At 53.1% G+C, this 25,670-nt stretch overlaps 1 protein-coding gene across 1 annotated transcript in view; it reads right to left on the bottom strand.

Annotated features, from left to right (window-relative positions):
- Window positions 1-13,025: 13,025 nt before the first annotated feature.
- PWWP2B (PWWP domain containing 2B) overlaps window positions 13,026-25,670 on the bottom strand; it is a 46,982-nt gene continuing 34,337 nt past the window's right edge. Inside the window, exon 3 of the mRNA XM_052799049.1 lies at window positions 13,026-13,706. The gene's annotated coding sequence lies outside the window, so the exon portion shown is untranslated. The remainder of the gene's footprint in view (window positions 13,707-25,670) is intronic.

Genomic DNA, 25,670 nt, shown 5'->3' with positions numbered 1-25,670 from the left:
GTCAGCCGGCGAGACCTGGCATCCCTGCGTGCCAGGCTGCTGCCTCCAGCCCTTCCACCAGCTGCAGTTTTTCCCTTGGTATGTATTTTGGCAGGTTGCAGGGTCCTTGGAGCAGTGGTCAATGACTTCTGGGTGCTGCAGGAGCTGCCACGGTCTGAAAGCTGCTGGGGCACATTTTAGCCTTGCACAAATGCCTGCGACAGCTACAAACTGGACTTTTCCCCTGGACCCGTGCCTTCCAGGACCGCCCAGCCAGCTCCGGTGGCTGCCGGCTTTTACTGGGGGGAGGTGGCCATGCACAGCCCAAGAGAGATCTGGTGGTCCCCAGCACAGCGTGAACGCTGACTGTACATCACTCCTGACTGTTCCCAAAAGTCATCTCGAGCTGCTTTCCCTGTGCCCACTGCTTGGTTCCACCTTTCCCTCTGCGCGGGTTCTCACCCACATCCTCGGCACCAGCCGCTGCCTCTCCTCCTCCCAGCTCTGCACAGCCCCAGGCTCTCCCAGTGCTACTGCGCTGGGGTGGGCACACGGGCAGGCTGGCCCCCACCGCTGCCGCTGGCGTGACGCAGCGCTGGCCAACAGCCACCCACCATGGGGATGGCAATCGTTCCTGCAGCCGCATCCCTGAGGCACGGCAGTGAATCTCCAGGCTAATTCATCTACTGCACAGCAGTTGATGGCAGCACCATTATTTCCAGCCAGAGGTGTGAGGACATAAAATTTACCTCTTCTTTTATGACGTCAATTTTCAAAGATTAAATTAGGGCCACCGAATTTAAATCAGTGGGTAGAAAGGTGCTGTTGGCAGTGCAGTCCAAAAACGGTGCGAGCTTGGAGACGCTGCCACGATCTGCTGGAAACAACTGAGCTGCCTGTTGGGATGCCTGGTCGTTTTCGTTTAACCACACTCTGACAGCAGTGCTGCTTCAGTGGATGCTGGAGTTGCTTATAGTCTAAAACACAGGAGGACAAGGGGACGATTCTTACAGAAAGTCGCATCGAATTTAATAGACAAAGAAAATGTTTCCAAAGCAGGAGATTCATCTGCATAGCGCTGTGTAGATAATTACAAAAAGGTGACATTCATTTCTGCTTATTTTACAGCAATATCATCTCTGTTGCTTTCAATGGGCTTCAGGACCGATTTCTACAAAAATCCTAAACTTTCTTTGCAACCCTTGCTAAGCTGAATGCTTATTCCAAACACAAAATACAGCTGTATAAATTACACATTATTTAGTGACTCATAAGAAAAACTGTTAACAGTGAGGGGTGGCTAAGAAAATAATTACACAAGAAATCCTGCAAATTGGAAACATCGCAGGACACTCCCAGCATAAATCTGAAGGCCTAAAAAGAATCTCAGCACCCCCAGGCTTTTGCTGAGGGTGGGTGGCAGCAGGCTCGGGGCCAGGCCCTGGGTGCAGGGTCTGTCCATGCAATGGAGCAAAGGCAGCAGCAGGAGCAGGGCACCAGGGACCCTGCTGGGACTTCCATGCTCCGTCCCCTCCGCAGTCGCTGAGTGCCGGCCAGAGCTCCTGGCTGGAGGCACAAGGAGCATTTCACAGTTTGAAGCCCAAAGTATGTTTAATTTAGGAAGTTTCATGACACTCGTCCTAATCTGCAGCAATTGCAGCCCTAGGTAATGTGTTTGGGATGTCACCCAGGTGTAAGGAGCCAGGCGTCCAGGTGGTAGCATGAGTTTAGTCCTGTTTATTTTAGGCTGGCAGTTAGGGCAGGGCTGAGATGGCTGCCAGCCATGCTGGGGAGGTTGCTGAATTCCCAAGCCTCCCTTTTATTTACCAAAATTTCTCCGAATGATACGTGCGCTGGAACTTCCCTGGTGTCTCCTGGATGTCTCTCACCCGTCACACCGGATAATAACAGCACAGTGCTAAAAAAACCCAAGAAGCCAAAGACCTGACAGGGTTCTGAGATGCCCTTCAATCACCCTCCTCTTAAACTGCTGCTTTAAAAGCGAGTGTCTCCATCGAGGTGACGAGGCTGTGCTAACAAACCCTTCCCTGCTGGGTCTGATGGTGTGCCTGGGACCTCCAAAGCTGCCTCGTCTTCAGCCCCTTCTGCCCTGGGCATGGGAGGGTGGTCGTGGGCAAGCGCAGGGGCAGAGCGGGCAAAAGGCAGAAAAAGAAAAAAAAAACCCACATGAATCCAAGAGAAGCCTGGAAATCATTAGCTCTGGGTTTGCCATCCATGGGCAGCTGTGGTCGTCTTGCACCGGGGCCGGGCTGCGGTGGTGGGTCACAGCCGCCAGGCTGCAGCAGCCCCCGCTCCCGGTCCCGCTAGCCCACCCAGCCCCTCGCTGCGCTGTGCCGGGGCCCCGGCCCCGGCTGCGTCCCCAGGAGCTGCAAGGAGGATGGGTTTCCCTCCTGCAGCTGCAGCTCGACTTTGTGCCTGCGCGGGCTGAGCTCTGAGCGAGCCCTGCCACAATTAACTGACTGCTGGGAAGGCATTTCCTAGGGAAACAGAAAGCTGGTTCGTTAAGGATCGACTATCTGGCTCCAAACCTCTGCCCCAGCATCAGGAACAGCCTCAAGTTGTTGGAGCAACCAGGCCAGCCACGGCTGAGCATCAGTGTCATTCACCAAGGGAAAGGCAATGCCGCCCTCAAAAAAGCGGGCGAAAAAGAGCGGCGACAGCTGGGGACACTGCAAAGAGGCAATACAAAGCTAGCAACCTCGTTTGCTTGGGGTAAGAGCACTCACTAAAGCAGTTCTGCAGCTTAACGTCTCTGCTTTAGTCCCAGAAATATTTTGCTCCAATAGCTTTGCCCTGTATTCTGCCAGCACACCCATGGGTGACCCCCCGCCAGCACTGCCCTGCACTGATGCTGCGGTGCACACCTGCGCTGAGCACAGTCCTCTCCTCTGGGGTGGCCTTCTCCACACTTGGTTAATTAGAAGAAAAGCAGCAGCAGCACCATGGACCAGAAATGCACATTTGCTTTGGTTTCACCTCAACCTCCTGTCCCAAAAGGTGGTTTGATGTGTCACAGAGTTTTGGACATACTAAGCTATAATTTCCTATATACAAATTGGAAATTTCTATAGCTGTGTAGGGAATAGGATGCACTGCAGACAAAAACAGAGAGCAAATTCATTCTTTTTTTGTAACAAAAACAATGACTTCACTAAAAGTTGGGAAAGTACCATTTAGACTCCAGCTACTTCCCAAGTAAGCGAAAATAACCGTGCCCAGCACAGGAGCAGGCTCAGGAGGGAGGGAGGAGGATGTTTCCTCCGGATGGGTGCAGAGGCTACTCCGGGATGCGCTCGGCAGCACAACTGTTCCCAGCCAGTAAATACCGTGGAGGTGAGCAACCAGAAATAACTAAGTTAGTTTTTTTTTTTCTTTTTTCTCATTTCACTCAGATCCAAAAGCAGCATCCCAACTATTTTCCCTGGTCTTTAACCTATGCCTTCACAAAGGATCAGCTGCGTTTTCCAAGTGAGCCAGCGATCTGAGCTGCCCAAGTGAGAGGAGTCGACCCGTTCCTCCTCGGCTCCCCTGCCCGTGCTGCTCCCATTCCCTGCCCATGCTGCTCCCATCCTATTCATTGCAATGAATTAAAAGAAAAAAATTCACAAAAATGCATTTAAATGAAGCTGCATTTTTCCGAAAAGCCCAGCCTAATCTTTCACAGGAAAAAATTTTCAGTAAGCTCCAATTCAGCTTCATTACAAAAAACTTCTAGTTTTCACTTTGCAGTAAGAAAAAGGTTGTTAGCATTTTCAAATAGACTCTTAGCTTTGTTAATAGTTGGTATTAATAATAATAATAATAATAATTCCTTCTGTTACAACTCAATGCTTGAGCTCACCCTCTAGCTGATAGCACTCAAGCTCTGGGGCCAGCAATTAAGATAAAATGGGGAAATTGCAGAAGCCAGCCTGGGTGAATGTGCTTGTTCTGGCTGAAGGGAATGCTCACCCGGCTGCTCTGTTATTCCCGTTCGAATGCAGATGGACAGGTAAGGGTGGATGAAGTCTCCCACTCCATTCGGGAGGAGCGGCACTTCTCCTCCAGGCACCCGGCGAGCTGCCGACGCGCTGGCGCTGCCGGGGCACTGAGATTTCATTCTACTATGACTGGGGGCTTCTGAAAATTTTGCACTGATATCCAGGTTCTCCTGGGAATCCTTCATTCCTTTGCAGGAATTTCCCTGTCGTAAACCAGCAGCGCGGTGGCTATGGAGGAGCAAACCCGCTCCGGTTCCCTGCACTCCAGAGACCGGCCGCAAACAAGGCACGATGCTGCTGGCTGGCTGTGCAGCCTCTTCTGTCCTGGCGCAGGCTATTTGATTACTCAGATATAATTGGCCAGAGCTTGCATAGCCACAGATGTTATAAATGGACACAAAATGATCCAGCCAAAGTTTTTCTTTTTATTCTAGCCAACTTATTTGTTTAAATCTTCTGCATAAGTGAATTCCAGAGAGATACAATACTCTGCGAGGAGAACATTTCTTCTAATGGTTCTAAATGTACCGACCTTTCCATTTGTACTTGGCCTCTTGAAAAATACTGCTGTTAATTATTATTATTATTATTGGATCATAGAAAAAGTCTTGAAATCTAACCATTAAATTTAACTGAGAAAGAAGAGTAACTCAAGCCCTTGGAAAATTACATGGATCTCTAGCGTGACTCTTCAAGACTTATTCAAAAAATCTACTTAAAACCACATCATACTCTCTTAGCTTGTTTTGATCTTTTCATTCAATTGGCTTGTCCTTGGAAATCAATACACTACAAAGAAAGCACAGTTGTATTTTCCACCTCTAATGCAGAATCTGTGAATGAAAATAATTACCAAGACCACCAGCCAGGTGGAAAATTCTGTTCATTTTATCTCTGCAGTGAAAGCTGGAGTATCAGACACATTCAGATATATGAGAAATTCACCTCTGATATGTTTAATCCTCTTCAGTGGTGGAATCATGTGCAAGAGAACTATCAAAGGCACCGCTGGTGTAATTGCCCCCTCGGCAGAGCAATGGTGTGCTGACTTCACTGACACAAACCACATTCTTTGCCTATATTGCATTTACAGCCCAATAATGAAACCTGCCCTTGGGATCTATCATCAAGGAATGTTTGACAGCACAGGTACTTTCGGTACCACTAAAAACCCAACCAAACAAAACCCACTAAAACCTCCCCAAATCATGCTGACTACTCTGACCACAAGTGAGAGCAGCGGTGCCCGGGGCGGGCTTTGAGCGCGGGTCTTGTATTGAAATTGCGAGGCCGATGGTGTTGAAGTTTGAGGCGAACGGGAGCCCAGGTGGAGCAGCGCCAAGGTGAAGACCTGAGACCCGGAGAGCTGGAAGGAGACAACTGACCTGGAGACTTCCCTGAGAGGAGACCAGAGCTGACCTCTGCCAGGATCCTCGAGATCCGGGACGCAATGCCGCACCTTCCACTGCCGCTCTAGAGCAAAAAGAGGAAAGAAAAAGCCGAAAAAGTAATGGCCCCTGAGGGAGGTGAAGCAACATGGAAGCTCCTTGGCAATCACTCGGCCAGATCGCTGCTGTCCACTGCGCTCTGCACGCCTGCACCTGGGCGGCCTGGGAGGAAGGTTGGACACGGCTGAGGGCTCGGGACCGGCCGATCGCGGTGCACGGCAGGCGGCCGCGCTGGCACAGCCACACGGTACGGGCGGCCGCGCTGGCACAGCCGTGCGGTACGGGCGGCCGCGCTGGCACAGCCACGCGGTACGGGCGGCTGCGCTGCCGCGGGCTGCTCCTGCCGCAGGAACAGGGTCTCTGCCCAGGCAGGAGGGTCCACCACCGGGCAAGCACCATCCACAAACTCTGCGACGCAGCCAGAGTGTCGCATGTGGGTGAGCGGGTTCAAGGCTCAAAAGTATCAACTTTCCATTCATTTTGGATTATTCTTAAATTTTATGTATATTTGTAGCTTGGCACTAAGAGGCTCCCACGCTGAGCATGTACAAACACACGTGCGCTAAACAGAGCGGGGGGGGACGATCACGTACACCTGCAGCATATGGGACCAGGTGCCTTTTAGGTTTGTTTACACATATTACCAGTATAGAAAATTAATCATAAGGAAAGCAAACACTCCAGCCTCACATTCCCCGCACTGCTGAGTGTGATGGTTACTCTGGCTTTTATTGCTAGAAAAATCTTTCTTTTGATGTCCTTTGAAAGTATGTCCTTTGAACTACAGTATTTTCGCTAACACTACTGGTCGGATCACACTCCCAACAGCTGAGAAATGTGAGATTTAATTTCAGGCTGCAAGGGAAACTTTCATTGCAAATTGATGTCCTTTAAGCAAGAGATACCTGGAAACTATCTAGTAAAAATCAAGAGCTGCAATTTTCCCCCGAAGCTTTCAATACTCTCATACCTCTCAGCAGATCTGCAATATTTAGAAATAGTTGTCGCTGCCACCGAAAATAAAACCCACAGCGTATTTGGCCATCACATACACATGGCTAAATATAACACCTGATGGAAAACAGCAACAAACAAGGTGGTTATGGCATGGGATAAAACCAAGAGACAAATAAACCTTATCCATAAATAAACAAACAAGTAAATAAAAAGTAGTCACTTTCATTTTCCAAGTTCCCACAGACTATTTCAAAATAGGCATTTCTGTGTGTGACTGCAGAATTTGCAGAGAAAATAAAAAAGATTTTTAGCCACCTATTATATGGAGGTAGGGGTAAGCCACGTCCGAGCTCTCCAGCCATGCTTCACCATCACACACAGCTTCTCTCATCTCCATCACTTCAGGTTTGCTGGCAGGGAAAGCAAAGGTGTAGAAAGCGGACCGTGGGGCGGCTGTCTGGCCCGAACCTCGAGAGCCGTGCCCGGGCACGAGGAGGACCCCGGGGTCCCCATGTGCCCCACGGGCACTCAGGGCCCCCGCCACCCTCCCGCTGCCGCTGTCTCGCTCGGGGAAATAAATCACTGTGCGCGCAGCGGGCTGGAGAGCCCGCGGGAGCAGAGACCCGGCCGGTGCCACGCGTGTTCCCGCAGCACCCGGCGCGCGGTTGCTGGTGCACCGTGCTCCCCGGCGTCCCGCTCCCCGGCCGGGATCTCCAGGACACGGTAGCAGGACGTCGGCCGGGGCGTTGGGGACCGCTGGTGCCACGCTGCTGGGGACCCTGCGGGAAGAGACGCCCGACCCCTTGTCCCAGCTGCGGGGCTCATCCCCGGTGCCCGGCGCGGGTTAGGAGCTGCCCAGCCGTGCCTCTTGCTCGCTGCGTGGCGGCAGACCCACGCCGGGGCAGCTGGAGCAGAGCGAGGGTGGAGGGCTCTTCTCCTTATCGGCCAGAAGCGGAGGTCTTCCTGAGAGCTTCGGAGTTCAACGTAGTTTCCACCTCTGCCGCAGCCCCCGAGCAGCAGCCAAGCACTTGACCGATGCGGCCAGCTGCGGTCAGATAATACAATTTTGGGGCCGGGAGCGTAACGACGTTCTGCTCAGCCGAGGGCAGGAGCAGGGACACTGGGGCAGGACCAGCACCCACCTCCACGGACGCTGGGGGAAGCTTTTCCTTTGGGACCTGGTTCCTGAGCAGGAGTCTGAGTGAGAGTGAGCAGTAACAACAACATGTTGAGCATTAGTCTGGAGCTGAAAACTGGGTTTATCTTCTTACAAAAAGACAGTGCAACTAATTTCTTCACTGCTGCAGAGCCACAGTTTGCTCCTCCCTCTTACAGTGGGAGTATTTTTCCTGCGATAGCCTTTGAACTTGGGCTGCATTAGGCACCAGAAACATTCCCGGTGCTGGAAGCAGTTGCCAGAGCTGACATTTATGCTTGCAGTCGTGCCTGCACAGACGCAATTTCTAACCTCAGTCTCCTGCTCTGGGGGAAACACCTGCCAGCAGCTGACGGAGCAGCCTTCGAGGGTCTCTGAGCAATCACGAGCGATGCTCGGCCTCCCCCGCGCAGGGCACGAGCCAGGTCCGGGGAGGGGGCTGGCAGCCCCGCTCACGTCGCCGCTGGCCCCCCGTGTGCCGCACGCCCAGCACCCCGCTGCAGCAGGGGCACGCGGAGCCCAGCTGCTGCTGCACGTCTTGCTCATCGGTGACATGCATTTTCTGTTATGGGGGAGCCTATTTTAAGCTCACCTGTTGTGGACAGTATTCACAGCAAGCTCAAAGTCAGCGTTTTTGAGTATCTATCTATCTCCTCTGTGGTGGGAGGGGCTTGGAGCCCAGCACCCTTGCTCACCTGATCCCATCTCCATTTTGCAGGGGGCAGTTGAGGCACGGGGACATTCAGACACCGTCGGCATCAGAAGCTAAAAGCTGTTGGTGGCACTTACAGAGTATCTGTCACCAAATATCGCAGCACCTGGTCCCTGCCTGGAGCTCTGAGCACCAGCCAGAAAACCTACACCAACAAACCAACCATCTCCTCTTGTTTCATTAGTGCTCATTAGGAGGGTTTGCAATGGCATGTGGGAAGCTCTGCCAGCTGGATGTGGTATATAAATATCACAAGTATAGCACACAAGCACGCACACATACACACACACAAAATAACCACAAAACTTCACACAAACAAGCATCCACCTCAGGCAGCTCACATCCATGGAAGAAGAAACCAGCTGTGCAAAGAGTCACAGCCAAGCTTTAGGTTTCCTTGTCCCCCCTGGTGCCCCCCCGCAGCCTATCCTCATTTCAGAAATACCCTCAGATGAATGAAAAAAACTAGAAAGGGTCCTGGGAAACAAAGCTGTGCATGTCTCTGGAGGCTGAAAGCTTCCCCATCACCCTCCCTCCAAATCGGCCGAAGGAGTCATCTGATGGCAGTCAGATGCTGCCAGTATTTTTAGAGGGGCTATTATGCGTTAGTTCAGGACTCCAGCGATGGTAAAGCATAGGCGAGTGCTCTGAATGCCCTTTTCACTGCAAACTTTCCCCTGAGTAAATTTTCAAGCCACTTCTGTGCCATATATGTCACCTATATGCTGTATCAAGGAGGTCTTTCCCAATTCTTTTTGAAGTGCTCCTCTAACAAGCACAGAAATGTTAAATTGCAGAGGCAGACGGGACCTTGCAGCTCTCGCAGGAGCTGCTGCTTTGTGCTCAGCTTCCTTATGCGGCATTAACAGCATCAGGCGTACCCCAAGGCACAAATTCAGGGGGTCTCACAGCCCACACCTTGCTCTTCTTCTGCCATCAGGGTGTTTTACCAAACCCAGGCGCCAGCATCCCTGTGAGAGCCCGCCCTGAACCTGCAGCTGGGACCCCTGCCTCTGGCCTCGCTGCTGCTGCTGCTGCAACACCGCCGGCAGCCCCGCAAGGGTGTGCACACATCTGCACAGGAGCATGCACACACATGTGCACACACACGTGCACACACCCAGCCATTGCAGGTGCTCTCTGCTGCCGTGGGAGCTCGGGGCTCTCCCTGTGCCATCACCCCAGCAGCGGGGCAGGGGCTCGATCCCTCGGGCCCACGCTGGGACCCAGCGCTCCCCTCCAGCCGTACCCCAGTGCTCTGCTCAACGGGGCTGGCTCTGCAGCCTGACTCACCCCGAACCAGCAGGCGCTGCTGCAAGATCCCGAGCACTCCCTCGCTCCCCAGAGCTGGTCCGGCAAGATTTTTGCCTGTGTTTCTCACAGTGATGTTTGTAACCTGAATTAGGCCACTGCAGCCCGCAAAAGGAGAGGTTTAGTAAAAAGCCTTCTGTGCTCCCCAAACCTGTTTTTAACTCCCTGCAGGGCAAAGGCTTCTCTGACTGTGTCGTGCCCCCCGCCACGCTGTGCCCAGGTTTGCCTTGCTGCGATGCCCGGCGGTGGCAGTGGGGCCGGCGGGGTGGCACCAGTGTCTGCCTTCCCCGGACGCCGTGAGTCACGAACGGTGTTGCTCCCAGCACGCAGGTGACCAATACTGCAGGAGGGAGAGCGGTGGGTTTGTCTCTGAAGACTGAGTTTTGAAGTGAAGAGTCTGGCTGCAGGGAGGATGTCTCAGCTCCTTAGGAAACCAGGCACTCTGCAGTGGGCGTCCCTGGGGACGCCGTGCACCCAAAGCCCCAGCACCCCTTTCGCTCTGCACGGGGTGGGACGGGTGGTCATCACCGTCCCTTTGGTGGGCATCAACACTCAGCCTGCGCAAGCGATTCCCCAGAGGAGCAGATGGGACCGGTGTCAGGACAAGTAGCCCGAGATGCTCCAGCTACCTCGGGTCTGTCCTTCAGCCACCATCCTCTGCCTGGGACCCCACAGAGCTGGACACGGGGCATGTGTGGTGCCCCGCTGTGCGGCCCCGGGCAAAACATTTTTAGGCCAGGGATCTGAACAATAAGTTTTGAAAGAAAAATGTTGACCAGGCCTGATAATGATTTGTACAGGCATCGGCTGTCAAACTTTTATGTTGTAGCTCTCAAAATACAGGGAGCACAACTTTGTGCAGCACTCAAACTGCTCCACTCGGATGATCTCGGGTCACGTCTGGAAGGAGGTGAAACGCCACACTATGTGTAAAGCATCCGAGGAAAATAACCCACCCTAATACCTGTTTTTGTATATTACACACACTCAGTTGCTGCATATGGGAATGGATGGGGGCTGGTTTTTGGAAGAAAGACAATTTCTAAGAAGTAATCGCTTTCCCTGTCCTAGTTTCTCTCTCCTAATCATAGGCAGGCTTGTGACGAGTATCTGGGGGAAGAGCGGTGCACGCCAGCCGCAGCAGCTGCTGTGTGCGCCGAGGAGCTGGTGCTTCCCCAGGGAATGCTGCCGTGGAGCAATGACCTCCGGCTGGCAAAGAGCATCCTCCATCCCTCCCTCAGCCCCTGGAGATCCACTCCTTCTCCTCCTCCAGCCCCTCTGCGCTGCCTCCAGCCCTTCACAGCTCCTCCCCCCACCCCAATCCTGCCCTGCTTTTAGGCATCTGGAAAACTCTCCAGAGCCTTCTCCGTACCAGAAAAGCAGCTACAGGATTTGGCAGGCATCTCACGGGAGCAAACCGTCCCATGTACAAATGGGCTTTCGCTGCTTTTCGGGTTCGCTGTAAAATGAAGGTGGGCTGCAAGCTGAGAGGGGACAGCCCTGCACATCGGGCTGCAGGTGAGCTCCACCACCATGGAGAGAGAGCAAGGAAATCTGCTGGGGAACGTGTGAACTCCGTCTGCTAGAGGAGGCGAGCAGTGAGAAGTGTCCTTGGCAGGACAGCTTTCTGCATTTTCAGGGACACTGGACAGTGCAAAGGTGAAGCTATTTTTGGCTTGGACGCTCCCTCCATCGGACTCTGCACAAACTCAGGCAGCACAGAACACAGGCCCTGCCCAAAGCACAGGTTCTTGGGAACCGAATCACGCCGTGGGATGGCCCCGCGTCCTGCCTGAGCACACGTGCACGTGCAGAGCTGTCTGACACGGCCGAAAGCAGCCTTTCCTCGCACTAACACCAGGTGTGCACCAAGAGGACGTGTGTACAGAGAGAGCCCCGTGCACCTCTTTCCCCGTCCATCCCAGGAGATACGTGCCGTCAGCATCCCTCTGCTCGCGCCGGCCGATCCTCTTCCCAAACAGGCAGGACCTGCCTGCAGCAGGCAGCGAGCTCGCCAGGGTAGGGCTGGGCTTGGTTCATGGCTTGTCAAGCACCAGGCAAACACTCGGGCTCAGAGAAATGCAGACTCCTGCGGCTGCGCTGGCAGAGGAGCCTGAGCCAGAGCAGGACCCCCAGACAAAGCCGAAAAACAGGGGGACCCACAGCGGGGGGGGCAGCATCTGTCTGTGCGGCGCCCCGGCCACGCTGCTGCCGTCCGTCTGTCCAGTGCCCCGGCCACGCTGCTGCCACTCCGGTACTTCCCACTGGAAGGAAGCAGCCTGGACATGGAAAAAGTTTATTCGTTGCCAAAGGGCAAAAAAGAGGTGGCAAAGCCTACTTCTGCCCTCTGATTTTTAGAATAAAAGTATTGAGAAAGGTGGGTTGTCACCCACCTTTTCCTGAGTGGAGATTGAGCAAGCCTCGAATACAGGCGGGTTGTTTTCTCTCTGGACTGCACTTTTAGAGCTGTCAAATCTTGCACAAAATGCTTGCTCCTCCCAAATGGTTTTAAGGCACTGCAGTATAATAGAGGCTAACAAAAAGCAAAGTGTTTAAACAATCTGGCTGTAAATCTCTTCTGCTTTCAATTGCTCAGCTTTCATCCCCTGTCATAATTATTTATATTTTTCTACACTGAGTTCCTGGACAGATGAAACATCAACGTCTAATGGAAAAAAACAAGCAGGGGGGGGAAAAAAGGCAGTGGAAAGTAAAAAAATCCTTGAATTCTTGAGATGCATCATCGAGAAGCAAAACAAGCGTATGCCCATTTTCATCACCCTGGCAAGTCACCCTGCCCTGTCAGCGAATTGCTCAAGTCCAAGCAACGCTCTCCTCTCTGCCACTCACCCGATGGGTTTCCACCTCCAGCTTGTCCTATGTCTTTTAATTCCTTTGTCTATTTAAATGCAACAATGAGTCAGCCCAAAGCACACACAATGCCGTGAGACAGCCCCAAGATAAGAATACCAGGCAAATAAATAAAAGCAGAGAAGGGCTTCCTGTTCCAACAGCCCACTGCATTTGTGAGAGGGTAAATCCTGGGGACGTGGGGACCCTGCCTGGGCACAGCAGTGCGGCCACCATGGCGAGGGGCGAGCAGGCGATGCCGGCGGCTGCTGCGACGGCCGAGAGCCCCAGCCAGCACAGAAACAGCGTGCTGCCTTTGGGGAGGGCAGTTGGCATTATGTGAGCCATTGCTTGCCTGAAGAAGAGTACTTTCCTTTCAAAGCAGACCATAAGCCACTGCTTGGATACTTTCAAAGTAAATCTTTGGGTTGTTGATGCATAGATGTGTCTTTTTTTTTTTTTTCCTCTCCACAGTTCCTTTTTTTAAGCCTAAGAAATGTGCTTATCAGTGCTGACAGGGAGGATAACATAGACATACAATGCATTAATTGCCAGGCATGCATCACCCATCACATTCAGCTCCCGTAGAGACCAATCCTTACATGCGGTCCTAAACTTTATGAAATTATCCTTTATTGACTCAAAGAACTAAAGAGAGTGTAACTCCTCCCCTTGGAAACATCCTGGCAAAGACTTCCAGATTTCCAGGGTCAAGTCCAAAGTAGAAGCACAGACCTTGGTAGATAACGTGTTCTTGACTACTGCTTTAAGGAAGCATTTAACGTAGTTGACTCATCACTGAATTTCACGTCAAACACAATCTATGTTTTTAAATGTTAGCCATAAATAACTATCATATTTTTAAACATTATTTCCTTTTCTATATGTGATGTATATCTCTACTGAATACTGTATTAACTCAATTGTGCTAGTTCACTTTGTTTACAAACAAATGCCTAGTAAACCGCCTACTCTTTGGAGATGATAATCAACTTTTCATGGTTTAAGCACAAGTGCTGCAAGCAGACTCAGATTGTGCTCCATTTGTTTCACGTTAGTTGTACTACAGAGGAAGGACAAGGGTTTCTGTTGGAGGCTAACTTCTGCACTGGTCAATTCATTATTAAAATGTCAAATGTTTGTGTAAGGAAACATCTCTCTCCCTCTCTTCACCTCAAGCCATAAAGCACCTCAGCTCCTTTAGCCGAATAAGAGACTTTGGGTTGATGCATGCCAAGGCTTGTGTGAGAAGTGGCTTGACTCAGACGGTGTCCGTTTTCTTCTTTATCATCCTGTATGAACATAAAACATGAAACAATTAAGAAAAGCAAGCTGGAGAAGGAGTTTATTTGGTCTGTCCAGAGTTTAAAATGCATTTTTAAAACTCTGTGGTCAGGAGATTTTGTTCTGCTGGAAGTGTAAGCGGCTTTTTAAAACACAAGCCCTGCTAATAAAAAAAATGCTCTTTGCATATCTAGAAAGCTCTGCAACCTTTTATCTTTATCTTTTTTTTTGCACTAAGTGTGCTGAAGTATCCGAATCACCTGTAACTGGTAAGCCTAAATAGCACATTCAAGAGCGGGGGGGTGGGGTGGGTGGGGGATGTTTAAAAAGCCTTCACCGGGCAGGCAGGACAGGCTCTCCCATGTGTGTCCCCTTGCCTCACATTCTCACACAAGTAAAACCGCAACGCGAACCAAGCATTTACAAAACCCTCACACACAGGTAACCCGCAGGCAGACCGGCTGCGGAGCAGACTGCCTCTCAGCCCGGTGCGCCCACTGTTTGGACAGCAGAAGAGGATGTGGCCAGAGCATCAGCCACAAACTGGATCCCGTAGGCTGCCCTTGCTTTGGAACGAAACCTTTCTGTGCGCATGGGCACAGGTCACCCAGGCTGCAGCACGGGCCAGAGCTTGGGGGGACAAGGGCTTGCCTCCTAACGCTGCATTGCCAGCGGCTGCCTGAACGATCACGTCTGAACCTATCTCCGGTAAATTTTGACTCCTATTCGTTCTGGGAACTCGCTACCTAAATATTTGGTAACTCAGAAAGTGCTGGCAAAGAAAAGTTTGAGAAAAGTTCCCGTGATTTAAAAATTGCTGCAGACCTTTGTCCCCCACTCGGATGGTCACTGCAATGGCTCGGGGCTGGGGCCAACAAGCACCACCAACATGAAGGTGCAGGGTGTGCCACCACGCTGGTTCCTGGACCGCTGCCTACTGTAGCCCAACATCCACAGTCTTTGCACAAAACCTGCAGTAACCCAAAGCGGGCAGCACAGGCTGAGCTCCCGGGGCTCCCCGCTATGTACAACACCTCCCGCAGCCCCGTGGTGTCCTGCGGCCACCTGCGCCCCAGACCCACAGCCAGAGCATCTCTGCCACAGCCCCCGGGATGCATCTTCCCACCCAGACTGAGGCAAGCACCCCCAATCCGCCGCTCCCACGGGCACCACTCGACTTCCACCAGCCGATCACCCCTTCCCCTTCCCATCTTTAATTTACTCAGCCTCACTCAGATCAGGGTGATAAGACTTGTCTGCACTTTTGGAATACTTGAAGAGGTTAAAGCCAGAGGGAGAGGAACTCTGCTCCCTATCAGGGTGAGGTTTGATTGCTTTGGGAGGGGTGAGGTCCCAGGCGGATCCCAGTGCTGCACCTCGTCTGATTCAGCGGAGCCTCCCTGCATCGCTGCAAGGCAGCACAGCCGCGCAGGCTGAGCACGAGCACGGCTGCTCCATCCTCACGTGTAGCCCCACATGCCGCAGGGGGTGTTTTAAAACACGCAGATGTCCTGGGTTGCCCACCAACTGTCGGCCCCGAGGGGCTCGGATTGACGAGAGACAAGAAGTGTGCCCAAAGAGCCAGCTACCGTGGTGTCATGCAGACATGCGATGGATGGGCAACTCTAACTGATAGGAGAAACCACACTCATTTCATTAGTATTCAGGCTGAAAACCAAGGCCAGTATCAGAAACCCTGGCCCTCCACCACACTCTTGCTTGGGGGGATGGCCCTGCAGCCAGCACACGGCAGTGCCAGTACCATGAGCCACGCTGAGCTGCTTGGAATCGCTCTTCTGTCACCCTGCCAGTTTGTAAACCCCATGAATAGCTAATTTCTCAGCTACATTCAGCCCAGTAACTATGTGCTCATTAAACACTGCTACCAGAGCTCATTAAGGAGCGCACGTGCCCCCGGTTGCTGCACAGAGAGCACGCGTGGCTGCAGGGCGATGCTAATCTGTCGCAGGGATGGCTGCAGGGCGATGCTAACCTGTCCTGGGATGTGCTGAGCATCCCTGGACACCGCATAAGGGGCGCGGGGGCATCCGCCCCACGGAGCCACGGAGCCAGCGTGGGCATTCCCAGGGGAAGAACTGCCCTTGTGCTTCCTGCCCGGCTCTGCTTCCCAGCTCTCCACGCTGTGCCCGCTCCAGCTGAGAGCAGCCAGGTAACGGCACCGGTCACCCGCCCCGAGGGCAGCCCCCTCGCATTGTCTGTCAGTGCCAAAGCAAGACCAAAACCGTGAGAAAAACCTTACGGCGCAGCTGCCCGCAGCACAGCAGGGCGCAGGCCGTGGGCACACGGAGCACACACGGACCACCAGCAGCCCGGGAGCGGGGCAGGCGCGCGGGGGACGTGCGGCGGGCACCTCCGCGCTGCGTCGGCACAGGCAGTGCCACGAGCGACGGCGATCTCGCCCCGCGAGCTGCCCACAGCAAACACACGTGGGCGAGAAGCGCTCTGCCTGCCCGCTCCCTCCGGAGCGCTGCCGGGCGCAGGCAGCGGATTTACTGCTGCTGCTGCCGCCGGCCGCAGGTGAAAGCTGCTGCTCTGAACCACCGAGCCGCCTCCTGCAGAGCCTGCCTGTTTACCCAGTGGTTGTTTTCCACTGATGGCCAAGAGCAGGGCCATAAAGTACTTACAGCAAGGTAAAACCAACACAAATCTTTAAAGTAAAGCAAAGACCAAACTCCAGTAAACGGCAGAGTAACACCTGGGACCGTCCCAGGTACAAGTTCCCAGGCCATCCCCATCGCTTGTTTGCAGAGCTGCTTCAGCGGGTCTCAGAGGAGCCCTTGGGAGGTCGCAAAGCCAGATTATACCGAAGCAAGAGGATTTCCAATCAAGGCCCATCATGAAGGATGTCCTTCCAGCAGCTTATGTGCCTCTAATCTGCCTAGCTCGTCAGCATGCCCCACCTAATTACAATCAGGGCAATCCCGAGGTGGGCTGGGGCTGGAAGAGGACGTTTTCTTTTCTGCTAAAATGCAACACCTTTGCATTAACCTGTACCACCTGTAGTTGCTGACTCCATCACAGACAGTGCAGTTACAACAGTATTTTGGGGCATTCCAGCTAGAGATATTACACAAATTACTACAGGAGAGCCACACCACTGCACCCCCAGCACTGCCGGCTGCAGTGTGGCCCTCACGTCCAGAAAGCAAACTATAAAAGACGACCTGGTCACGAAAACAAATCTTGCATATGCTTCAGCTGACTTACTGTTTGATTGACAAACCCCCAACCCAGTCCAGCTGAGATCAGCCTTTCCAGTGAGCAACAGCCTGCGAGTCGGCTCATCTCCCAGGCATCCTCGGTCCGGGGGTGCGCGGAGACCAGCCGGTCCTGGAGAGAGCGGCTGAGAGCTATGGCACGCACAGGCAGATTTACAGGATCGGCTTCCACTGACGTTACTCTGCCAGGGACAGGGTTTTGGGATGTGCCAGGCACCACATTGCCTGCGCAGACGAGGAAGCGTGTGTGCACGCACGCGTGCACTTGCGTGTGGTGGGAGGGAGGGGATGGGGAAGGGCAGAGGAAACAGATGGGGCAAAAGAAATAGAAGCCCAAGAAGAAGGGCAGGGAACATTTTGCTCGAGGTAACAAAGTTTTCTGATTGGGACGTCTGAAAGTTTTGAGACTAAGGTAAAGCTTCTGGCTGGCCTGGTGGACAGCCAGCTGCCACAGCCTCATTTTTTAACTCCTGAAACTACACCTGTATGTATTGTTCAAGTGTATTTTCCAGGTTACTGGAAAATCACCCTAAACCCCAAAGTCGCCATGCCATCCCTCCCTGGTCAGAAGCTGCTGCCCGCAGAGGCACCCATGAATCACCGTCAATAACCATGTGCGAGCCTGACATTTGGGATGGCTTGGCAGCTGCCCTGCACCGGGAAGCAGAAGGCTTCCAGCTCATTTCTTCTAGTGATTTATTGAAGACGACTGTTCTTTTCAGGAACCGTGACTTGAAAACCTGTGATTTATGAAAACTCCATATGTGCTCTTGCTCTTGTTACCCACGGATGGCTTCCAGCAGGGTTTCCCTGCCACTGGCTGCCGTCCCCAGCCCCGCACAAGAGCCTGCACGCTGCCGGCGGTGTGAGAGCTGCCCCAGGGAGGATCCGGGACCGGCGTGCACGTGGAGCAGCAGCTTACAGCCGTCCATTTACCGTGCTCGCTGAGCAACAGCATCTAAATTTAGTTCTCCATCTAATACCCTCTTTGGAGGAAGTGTCAATTTTCCACTGGCCGCAGGTTGCCAGCGGGCTGACTGCTCACTCGGTGACTGACCGCAATTAACTGACCCCCCCAGCACAAGCACTCCGTGTTTTGCCATGTCCCATCTACAGCCCTCTGGTAAGAAGGGTTTGTTGGTGCAGTTGCTTAGATATCACCAAAAAATCAGAGGTGCAATGAGAGCCCACCTCAGAGCACTGAGAAACGCTCTTCCTGCAGAGAAGCTTTAACAGCAAAACGCAGACAGGGATTTCTGCAGCATAGCTTATTTTTGTATTGCGTGTGCTATGGGGGGAGCTCCCTCTCTACTCACCCCTCCCAAAACGCAGCCAGGAGAACAGCATTGCTGTTGCTAACGCTTGTAATTTCAACATCTTGCCCTATTTTTCCCCCCAGTCCCAGCACCCAGAGCAAAACCACTTAGCAAAAATGTCTGCCTCAAAAAGAGCTGTTAACTTCTAATCTTCCTATCTGAGGAGGAGGAAAAGAGACTCAAGCCCATCAAAGAGAAACTCAAAGGGCACATAAAAGCCAAACGCACGTTATTTAGTCAACGAATCCCACAAGCTTGTGGTTTTTAGGCTCGCTCGTCTTTCGGCAGCACAGCTGAGGACGGCCATGCTGAAACGGCAGGGTCGCAGCCCCGGAGAACGCTTCACCTCTCGGCCGCTGCGAGAGGACGTTTCGTTAAGAGGTGGGACCGAGCCGCCAGCGCCCGCCGCCGGGCACGGAGCCGAGGCGGGCAGCCACGGCAGCCCCAGCTGGGGCATCCACTCTTCAACCCATTTTAGCTTCCCAAGATAATGAGGCCGGCAGTTCTCCGTGCAACGCCGCGAATCCCAAAATGTCTGCAGGTGCATCCCCATAGGACGCGGCTTTACCCGAACCTGCTCAGCCCGGCATTGCCCGAGAGCAGACCGTGGAGCCAGAGCTGCCGACCCCAGCACGAGCCACCGCAGGAGGCAGGTCTGGGGAGCGGGGCTGCCGGGGGAGCAGCTCACCGCGGGGCAGCCCCGGTCACCGGCTCCCAGCAGAGCCTCTCGCAGCCCTGCGCGGGGCAGCCGGGGCGGGAAGGAGCCCCGGGCACCGGGGACGGGCACGATCTCCCTGCAAGACAGATCCTCCAGCTGCTGAAACTTTAAATAACCGAGGTGTGCCCGCTCGTCGCTGGTCCCACCGCTGGTACCTCCGGTTTTCTGCACTCCAATGTTTTCCTCTTAGATTTCTCAGGACTATGGGGCTATCTCAGCTCCCAGGCACCTCTGCCTTCACGAAAGCTTTATAGCCCTCATAGGTATGAAATAAAATCTCAACATCTAAAACGAGTCACGGCTCCAAGCCCACATGACAAAGAAGCAAAACCACTTTTTTATTTTTAAATTCTGGGGAGGCTCATCGGTGCCTTGCAAATGTTTGAGGTTGGCGATCCTGTCTCTTCCTAATGGCCTTTTACTGCTGTAAAAAAAAAAAAATCACTTAGTTTTTCCACAGTGGTCAAAGTTAGAACATTTTCTTCCGCGCAAAACTGTTTAACAAATGTTTTAATTAAGGAGAGTCCTGTAACTGTTTAGGCTAGGGTTAGGTTTTAAGAGACGAGGGTTATTTGCTTTTATTTTTAAGTTACTTGAAGGAAACTAATTTTCTGTGCCTTTAAAACAGTGCAAGCTGAGAGTGGGGTTTGGTGATGCAAGTCTGAAAAAGCTCATGCAACCGTACCCCGACGTCAGCTGTCTCCTCAGGAGCAAGGATGAGTGTCAGCCCCCCGTGCCGGGGGTTTCGGCCGCGGAGCAGTTCCCAGGCCGGGTACTGCAGGACAGAGCTGCCGTGCAGCTGCGCAGGAGCGTGTGTCCCATTAGCACTACGTTATATAAAACGTCACTCAAAAAATTCATGATTTCAGAATAGATTAACTCCATTCGGTACTCACTCCAACTGCGTGGCTAAATTAAAAAAAAAAAAAAAAAAGCTGGCAATACCTGGCAGCATGTCTCCCGTGTAGAGGAAGGGAAGCACAAACCTAAAGCACCCCACCATCCCCTGGCATTTGCCGGTTCTTCTCTAAGTCAGCCCTGTTACTTCATTGACTCACCACGCGGCAGGAGGATTGGCAAATCTTTAAACTTAATTTCAGAGAAAGCATTGTAAATAATTTCCTGGTGACGTTCTTTTTCTTCCTAATTGGCTGGAAAAAAAAAAAAACGCTGGGATGGCTGTTTCTGCAGGGAGCAGACCACTGCAGTTCGGGAGCTCTGGCCGTGCAGGCCCCACGGGTTGGCTCCTCGGGGCCGACAGCCGCATCCCATGGGAAGAGCACGTCTTGGCAGTCGGGGCGGTTTGTTCAGGGAGGAAGGGACCGGGAGGAGATGGGTCAGGCTTTGGGAGGGAAGCAGCATGCTTCACTGCAGTTAGGAAATTTCCATTATAGCTCAAGCAAACTGCATAGACGTAGCACTTGCTACGAAGGCAGTGAGCGGCTTTACCGGTGCCTACGGCAGTCATTTCCCACATTCGGGACATTTCTGGTCTCCTCTGTGCCATTTGCCCTGGGCAACGCAGCGTTCAGCCCGGAGAGCTGCTGCGGTGACCTGTGCGCAGCTCCCCCACGGACTGCCCGGTTGGAGGGGCGATTTCCATTCACTAGCTCCAGTTTCTCTCCCCCCTCCACGTTTTTCTCCTTTTAACTTTTTCTCCACCATCCTTTCACTGCACAGACAATTTTGCTTTCAGGCTGTTTGCCCCCACCACACCAGCCGGCGCTGGCCACCACCTCCCGCAGCCGCCTCCTGCCCACGGTGCCTCCACGTCCCTCCCTGCCCCGTCCCTTCGTCGCTCCTCGGGCTCTTCTCTCTCCGTGAACACGCAGCCAGCGTGCCCGTGGAGACAAAACGCTGACGGTCGAGGAGTTCGCACGCAGCGGAGCTTGCTGTGCTGTTGCTTCTGTGGCCAATTAGCCACCGTGTGCGGCAGCCACCGGAGCCCTCGCTCGTCCCCACGCCAGCCACCCTCAGAGGCACAAATGGCGTTTCACGGATCTTACTCGCGCTGAGGACTTAAAAAATAAAAGCACCTTGAATCACACCCAGAGTGGCAGGTAGCAATGAAAGTGCCACCCGAGCCTCTCCCATCGCTAGTATTTGGGGCATCCATAAAGGCAGGGCTCCGCACGCCACTCGGCTTCCAGTCACGAGGACCACACAGAAATCCTCATGGATTTCAGCCGGGCAGGGCTGACCCAGAACTACAAGAAGAGGAGAGGGCACACAAAGGCTTTACTACTGTGACCAGTGTAGTGCCGGATTACATCCCTCCCACTTCTGGAATATTGGCTGTAAATATGCACAAGGTTACGCTGGCTGGTGTAATTAGGAGTTGATCAAGGAGTGATTTATTCCTACCATGAATAAATGAGGTCATTGCTTTGTAGGGAGTAACAGACAATTTCTTTTTCCTTTACTGTGATCTTGACTAACTGAATCACAGCTAGCAGTCGGGCTGTCTGAGGGGTGAGGTTGCTAGATTAACTCAGCAGAGGAGACGAGGAGCTTAATTTGTCAGCAACCCTGCTGGGACCAAGACCGGCCAAACGCACGGGCTCTCCCACAGGAGAGGCTAAATGGGCATCCCATTAAAATCCCGGGTCTGCAGCAGCCGGGGGGGTCGGTGCTCTGCAGGGTCTCCTCCCGCACCGCCTGGGCTCGGTTTGCCCTTCGGCAGAAACCTGCGGCTCCTGGAGCGAGGGGTTTGACGCAGGGCACGGTGGCCACGGCCTGCCAGAGGGGTCCCGCCGGGACCGTCTTGGAGTTGGTGCTGGAAAGGAACCAGGAGCACGGCTGCAGGGCTTGGGGGGCTTTCATCCGCAGGTCTCGCTCTGCAGCACTGCCTGCACTGCAAATCAAAGCTATACGTTATTAAAGGTATGGAGGAACAGAACCCAAGCGATTTCTGGGTTTGGCCTCCGTCTCTAATGCCTTTATGTTTATTCAAACTAGAAAAGCAAAGGCACCATCCCCTGCCTTGTGAGCAAAGCAGCTCTTCACATGGCCAGCCTGGCTCACCCACCCACGGAGAGGGTGAATTTCCACCAGCTTCTGAAGGGCTCTTCTGAGAGGGTTGGGCCTGAGAACTTGATTTATATTGAAAGGTCTTCAGTAGAATGCATCAATTTGCTGTTCTGACGTCAAGTCTGCTGTCTTTATTACATAAGGAGCCTTGAATGTATTACAAATAGCTGCCCAACAAATATATATATATATGTAATTATCAGCAGCTAACAAACAAACAAGCAACAGTAGTGCGGATCCTGGCCTGGGCTGGTACGTCAGACGCAGCAAGGCGAAAGGCACCCCAAATCACACTGCCGTCACCCAGGCTGAGAAAAACGCAGCGAAGATGCCTCCCGCCATCCCTGGGCTGCTGCATCTGCATTGCGTCAGGCACAGAAAAATCCATAAGCTCAATGAAAAAGGCAAAACGGAGCTTCTCCCCCAGCCGCACACTGAATTTCGGTCTCACGGGGTCAGGAGCCGATCGTCGCCATGAAAAGCATGAACCCGTCCAGCCTCTGCCCGAGGGTGCCGCGCGGTGCTGCTGGATGGCCTGCCGAGACCTGCCACCCTCCTCGCACCGCCGCCGCCTCCCACGGCGCGCGAGCCAGGCTCTGCGCTTCAAAAGCCCTAGGTGACAACGGGAGCAGAGAGCACTCTTCCGTGGCGGCTTTGAGGACACTCCACTTTTTAGTTTCCTCCCCGGAGAAGCACAGACTCTTTCCCTCGCCACCCCCACCCAGCCCCTCCATCTCCCTTTTTCCTCCCCTTCACCTGCTGGGATCTCCTCTTGGGATGCTCAGCACCCGCAGGGATGCACCAGGCGAAGCGGCGACTGCTGCAAACCCACCGGTCCTGCAAAGCCAGCCCGGCTCCTGCCAGCGCGCGGCCGCCTGCTGCGGCGGGGTCAGCTCTTGCTGCGCTCTTCCCCGCAGAGGTGCCCGGGGGGCACAGGTCTGATCTGCTCCTCCACCACCTCCTAAATCTCACCGCCATCGGACTTACTCTGCTGAGGCTTCGGCAGCAAACGAGCGAAGCCAAGAAAAGGGCGGCTTCGCCCGGGCACAGCGAGACCGATTCCCGGTGTGCCGCCTGGGAAGGCTAGTGAGAACAGGGCACATAGCAAAGCCCCGAGGCAAGTCACCACGGCCAGCTTTGCCTTTATGTTACAGGTATCAAACCGAAAATGCCGAACTCCACTGCAACACGGTGGTGCAGGGGCTTCCTCAGGGAGCGTCTGCCCGCAGCCCGGGGCTGCGCCACCTCCGCAGCTGGACCCGGCTGGAGCGTTCGAACCAGCCCCGTCTGGAACGCTCTGCCCAAGACAATTGCAAATAACAGCGATAAAGTTATTGCCAGTGCTTGCAATTAAGTTAGCAAGACCTAACAAACGCATTAAAAACCCAACACAAAATGCCTGAAATCCCAAATTTCTACTAGATAAACAATTCATGTATCTCCTTTAAGCAGATCTGAATTACTGGAATAACAGGCTCCCTATGTTTGTCTGGCCTTTAAGTTCTGCTGCAAAAAAACATTTATTGACATAAGTGGCACTTCCTTCTTTAAGCATTTCTGCAGCAGTGCGTTAGTGATTGGATTACTCAGTGCTGTATTTTAAGTCAATTGAGTGAGATGAGTGGTAAGTTGCTACAGGAGACACTAATACAATTTTTGCGAGACTGCAGAATTGCTTTCAAATCTCATCGGGACAAGTAATTTATTAAGAGATCCCTTACAAAGTTTGGCAGCGCTTTGCTGTAGGTGTGAACACAACAGAGCCCCACCGAAGAAGCTGCTTTGGACTCTCCGGTAAGAGGAGCAGAGGCGCGGAGCCGAGCTCCCCAGCGCTCCCTGCGAGCGCCGTGCCGAGGCGTCCTGCCAGCACGGGCACGGAGGGCACGGCCGGGACCTTCGCTGGCACCAGAGACAACGCTCCTTCCAGCCTGAATAGCGGATGTGAGCATTAAGAACATGTTTTCTAGACAGGAAAACAACACAATTGGACAGGAATGTGTTTCTTATTTTGTTCCCACTGCATGACCTCACTTCTCTTTATTTTTGGTTTCTCCAGACCAGTCTGCACCTTCGGTTACTGTAGGTCAACAGCCCTTCCCCTTTCTGGTAAAGTCGGCTGCTTAACTTTTCAGCCCGTACTTTGTCCCTGCGAAGCTGCATCCCTTCCTCGCTGGGCTCTCCTCCATCCATCAGCCATTACGTTTTTTTCCCCTTAACACTGAATAGCGGGTGGCAGGGTTGGTAAGGTTTATCTGAGCTAGAGAAGGGGGATATGGTCATATGTGGGCTGCCCTGGCAAGCTCTGCCTGGGAGCACTTCCCAGCAGTGCCTTCCAGGTCCAACTTCAATCGAGACCATCAGGAACAGAAGTCTGGGTGACCTATTTCAGGGTGAAACATGCCTGGTTTTTTCTTCTGCAGCAGATGCAAAGTACTTCTAAAATGAATGATTATTGTACGCATAAATTCCCAAAGGATGGAAGTCCTGACTTCTGGCCATGGCCACTCATTCCCTCATGTAGAGAATTACAGGTCCCACATTGCAGTGACAGATGATGTGTACAGGCAGCACTGGTAAACAACAATTTTGTTTGCTGACTTGTAGTAAAGGGAAAAACCCAAAGCCCTGCACAAAAAATGCTTTTCTAAACAGAATGCTTTTCCATGCTTCCCAGAGAGACATCAGTGGTTCATAATAAGGGAAACGCTAGTGATACTACCCAAAAAGAGCATCCATCACTGTTGTGCAAGCAACTGATCCTAACTGGCTGATCATAACTAATCCCCGGTATCTGTAAAGGGAGGGGGGAAAAAACCATTAATTACAGCTCATAATTAATATCTGTGATGGGAAGAACGGTTTAACCTTGAAATAAGGACGAATTACGTTTAGGTGCAAAGCTGCCCCGGGCGAGAGCAGCAGCAGGACCCTATCACAGACCCTTCCGAGAAGGTGGGGTTGGGACCAGGCATAGCAAACAGCAAAGATAACAACATTATCGAACAGGTTTAATTAAGCCAAGCAAGCAAGCGTTAGCTTTCCTCCAAAGCCTTCTGCCGCCTGTACAGAGGAGGAGATACAATTTGCCTGTCAGCGAGCTGCTGGTTTTCTGTGCTTTACGTGTTCAGCATCACGCAGGGCAGACGCCGTGCCACTGGAGCCGGCAGCTCCTGCAGCAGCTCTGCAGCCCGTGGCCCGAGCCTTGCGCATGGCAGGACGGCTGTCCCCTCGCAGGGGCTGCACAGGGGGTGCAGGGGGCTTCCCGTGTCTCACTGCCCCTCTCTACTGTGCTACGCAGCCAAATTTAGCTCCTTTAGAAAATTCTGTGCTGATTCTGCCTGGCATGTCAGTCTGATGCAGAGCCAGCTGAAGTTCGCAGACAGAGCAGAGGGTCCGAGGCCTTTCCCATTCAGCAACAGCCTTCTCTTGTGGGAAGTTGCATTTTTCAAGTCTCTGAACGTACCAAAGCTTGTGCAGCCTGGCACCAAAGCCAGACTTTTCCCGGCTGCGCAGTTCTCCCCCAGCGAGAGTCCCCATTCCCACCTGCGGCTCGGGTGACCCGGCGCTGGCTTGGCATACCGCTCCCTCGGATTGCCCTCGGGGGACGGCACCCCCCTGTCCTGCTCCCCAGGCTGTTAGAAGGAAAGAAGCTTCACCACACAGTGCTCT

The sequence above is a fragment of the Harpia harpyja genome, chromosome 10, assembly GCF_026419915.1.
Source record: "Harpia harpyja isolate bHarHar1 chromosome 10, bHarHar1 primary haplotype, whole genome shotgun sequence".
In the NCBI taxonomy this organism is placed as follows: Eukaryota; Metazoa; Chordata; class Aves; order Accipitriformes; family Accipitridae; genus Harpia; species Harpia harpyja.
This window is presented reverse-complemented; position numbering and strand designations above follow the sequence as displayed.